This window comes from Chiloscyllium plagiosum, unplaced genomic scaffold, assembly GCF_004010195.1.
Source record: "Chiloscyllium plagiosum isolate BGI_BamShark_2017 unplaced genomic scaffold, ASM401019v2 scaf_140, whole genome shotgun sequence".
NCBI classification, from domain to species: domain Eukaryota; kingdom Metazoa; phylum Chordata; class Chondrichthyes; order Orectolobiformes; family Hemiscylliidae; genus Chiloscyllium; species Chiloscyllium plagiosum.
In genome coordinates this window covers 4,005-7,984 of record NW_025214535.1, presented here as the reverse complement: position 1 = coordinate 7,984, position 3,980 = coordinate 4,005, and the positions used below count along the sequence as shown (strand labels likewise).

Sequence of the window (3,980 nt, the reverse complement as noted above, 5' to 3'; positions counted from 1 at the left end):
ACACACACACACTCAGACACACAGACATACACACACACAGACACATACACAATCAGACACAGACACACACACACACACTCAGACACAGACAGACACACACACACTCAGACACACAGACATACATACACAGACACACACACACACTCACAGGAAGGATACAGTATGCATGGCACACACCACCCAGCAGTAACACACCCCGAGAGACAGCGTGCGCTCCCTGTTCCCTCCCGTCTCTGCACCAGCCGACACCTCACCCACTGACACCGCCTTCCAGATGCCCTGCCAGCAACTCCCCTGGCACAGGTCCGGCCACTCGAGCCTGTTGCACGCCTGCCACAGGAATGGATGACCGCACCCCTCGGCCGCGTTGCCGTAGCGACGGTGAGGGGCAGGGTCTCCGCGCCGAGCGAATGCAGCCACCAGCAGCTCACAGGACTGCTGCAGTCATTAAGCCCTTTTGTGGTCAGGGGCTGAACAATGTGGAGGGGAATGAATGACTGCACCTCTCTCTCTCTCTCTCTCTCTCTCTCGGCATTGCAGCATGGGCTGAATTAACATTTCAGGCTCGTCCTGAGGCCGGGGAGATTTCACTGCTCCTGCTCCCGCATCCGACTGTACCCAGCACAACGTGGAAAGGCCACCTCTGGGTATTATTTCTCTGTCCAACCTCCTCCTTCCCTTCACTGAGCTCCAGGGGGTAGGGGAGGGGGGAGATTTTCAGCTCCCCTCTGCTCACAGGGGTGAACAGAGTCCATTCGGCCCTCGCGTACGTCGTGAGGATTCCTGGCCGACCCGGTTCACTAACCTCCCCTTCCCCCTCGCGCCCCACTCTTGACTCGTCCACGCTAAAAGATCCACCTCATCGAGCTACCCAAATTAATAGGGTTCTTAAAAAGGCCTACGGTGTGTTGGCTTTCATTAGCAGGGGGATTGAGTTTAAGAGCCGCGAGGTTATGCTGCAGCTCGATAGAGCCCCTGGTTGGACCACACTTGGGATATTGTGTTCAGTTCTGGTCGCCTCATTACAGGGAGGATGTGGAAGCTCTAGAGAGGGTCCGGAGGGGAGATTTCCCAGGATGGTGCCGGGACTGGAGGGCAGGTCTTAGGAAGGAAGGTTGAGGGAGTTAGGACTTTTCTCATTGGAGTGAAGAGGGATGAGAGGGACTTGATAGAGGTGTACAAGATGAGGAGATAGAGTGAGACTTTTTCCCCAGGGTAGAAATGGCTGGGTAGAAGGGGGCATAATTTGAAGGTGATTGGAGGAAGGTTTCGGGGGAGATGTCAGAGGTCGGTTCTTTCCACAGAGAATGGTGGGAACGCACTGCCAGCGGGGGGAGTAGTCAGAGACATTAGGGACATTTAAGCGACTCTTGGATAGGCCCGTGGATAATAGTACAATGAAGGGCGTGTAGGTTAGTCTGATCTTAGAGTAGGATAAAAGACTGGCACAACATCGAGGGCTGAAGGGCCTGCACTGTGCCCTACTCCCCTATGCTCATTCTTCAAAAGGTTCCAATTTGACTCAGTTCCTTTCATTTTCCTGTCGCTTCACTCACAGAATGAGGTTATCGCTGGCTGGACCAACATTTATTGGCCAGGGGGCGTCGCTGTGGGTCAGGGGTCATGTATAGGCCCAGACCAGGTCAGGTGAATTGGCCGATTGGAGGAAGGTTTCGGGGGAGATGTCAGAGGTCGGTTCTTTCCACAGAGAATGGTGGGAACGCACTGCCAGCGGGGGGAGTAGTCAGAGACATTAGGGACATTTAAGCGACTCTTGGATAGGCCCGTGGATGATAGTACAATGAAGGGCGTGTAGGTTAGTCTGATCTTAGAGTAGGATAAAAGACTGGCACAACATCGAGGGCTGAAGGGCCTGCACTGTGCCCTACTCCCCTATGCTCATTCTTCAAAAGGTTCCAATTTGACTCAGTTCCTTTCATTTTCCTGTCGCTTCACTCACAGAATGAGGTTATCGCTGGCTGGACCAACATTTATTGGCCAGAGGGCAGTTTAAGAGTCAACCACGCGTCGCTGTGGGTCAGGGGTCATGTGTAGGCCCAGACCAGGTCAGGTGAATTGGCCGCGCTAAACTGCCTGTAGTGTTAGGTGAAGAGGTAAATGTAGGGGAATGGGTGGGTTGCGCTTCGGCGGGTCGGTGTGGACTTGTTGGGCCAAAGGGCCTGTTTCCACACTGTAAGCAATCTAATCTAATCTAATCTAATTCCTTCCCTGAAGGGCATTAGTGAATCAGATGGGGTGTTTTTCTGACAGTCGACACGGCCATCATGAGACTTTTAATTCCAGATTTGTATTGAATTCAAATTCCACCCCGGAATATTACCATGGTTTCTGGATTAACCGGGTCCAGCCATAGTGCCACTAGGCCATTGCTTCCCCCGGTATTATATTTTACCGTCTATTCTTTCTCCCCGAAGCTGGTGACTTACCGAGAGAAAACCGTCTCCCTTTATCTCAGCTTTTTTTAAAATCGCTTCTCCTCCCCACCCCACCACCTCCCCAATGTTCAGGCAAATTGAGGGTTTCCAGAGGATGGATTTCATAGGAATGGCGGGAAGGGAGGTGGCAAGAGATTGGACAATAGGGGATAGGACAGGCGATAGGCTGAATCACCTCCTGCCTGCGCCGTAACAAGTCTGAGTCTTGGGAGTTCATAACGTCTCAGAGAGAAGGCCCTTCGGTCCATCCTGTCTGTGCTGGTCGTCAAGCATCCATCTGATGCTGAGCCCCACCTCCAAGCCCTGGGCCCATCGCCTTGGCACGGCGAGTGCATATGTCAATCCTTCTTTAACGAGATGGAAGTTCAACTAGTAAGAGGCGTTCTCGCCGTCTCCTCTCAGCTTATACCTCTTGAATCCTGGTAGATCTCAATGGTGCCCACTCTTCAGCTCTAAAGAACCCAGTACCATCCAGCCTCCCTTCAACGCTGAAATGTTCCATCCCAGGCATCGTCCTGGTGAAATCCCACTCTGTCCCATCCTTCCGATAATGCAGGCCTAAAACTGCACACAGTTGGGGTCCATGTTGTACTCTATGAGCAGGTAAGAACATGGTAGCAAAGATCCAGTCTTTCTCTCCCTCTCGTTTTTTTATCTGTTGGTCATTTATACAAAGGACTTGGATGAGAATATACGTGGCAGCACGGTGGCTCAGTGGTTAGCACCGCTGCCTCACCGCGCCAGGGACCAGGGGTTCGATCCCACCCTCGGGGCGACTGTCTGTGGGGGGTTTGCACGATCTCCCCCCATCTGTGTCTGCGTGGGTTTCCTCCGGGTGCTCCGGTTTCCTCCCACAGTCTAAAGATGCGCAGGTTAGAGTGGATTGGCCAATCTAAATTACCCATAGTGTTCAGGGATGTGCAGGTTAGGGTGGGTTGGCCATGCTAAATTACCCATAGTGTTCAGGGATGTGCAGGTTAGGGTGGATTGGCCGTGCTAAATTACCCATAGTGTTCAGGGATGTGCAGGTTAGGTGAATTGGCCATGCTAAATTTCCCGTAGTGTTAGGTGAAGGGGTAAATGTTGGGGAATGGGTCGAGGTGGGTTGCTCTTTGGAGGATCAGTGTGGACTTGTTGGGCCGAAGGGTCTGTTTCCACACTGTAGGGAATCTAATCTTATCAAACTTTCCCTGCTTAAATACTTATCCAAATGTCTTTTAAAAGTTGTAACTCTACCCGCATCCACAACTTCCTCAGGACGTTCATTCCACACACGAACCACCCGCTGGGTAAAAATAAAATGGCCCCTCATGCCCTCCTTAAATCTTCCACCTTAAAAATGTGCTCCCTTTCTCACACCTGCCACTCGCCTCATGATTTTAAAAATTTCAATAAGGTTGCCTCTCAAACTCTGAACTCCAGTGAGAAAAACTCAAGCCTTCCATTCCCGCCAGTATCCCGGTAAATCGTTTCTGAGCCCCGTCTAGTTTAATAATATCCTTCCTATAACAGGGAGACCAGAAC

General features: G+C 51.7%; 1 protein-coding gene across 1 annotated transcript in view; it reads right to left on the bottom strand.

The window, feature by feature from the left end:
* Positions 1–2,697, bottom strand: part of LOC122547925 (zinc finger MIZ domain-containing protein 1-like) — a gene marked incomplete at its 3' end in the record, with an annotated part of 39,538 nt that extends 36,841 nt beyond the window's left edge. Inside the window, exon 1 of the mRNA XM_043686483.1 lies at positions 2,632–2,697. The remainder of the gene's footprint in view (positions 1–2,631) is intronic.
* Positions 2,698–3,980: the final 1,283 nt, after the last annotated feature.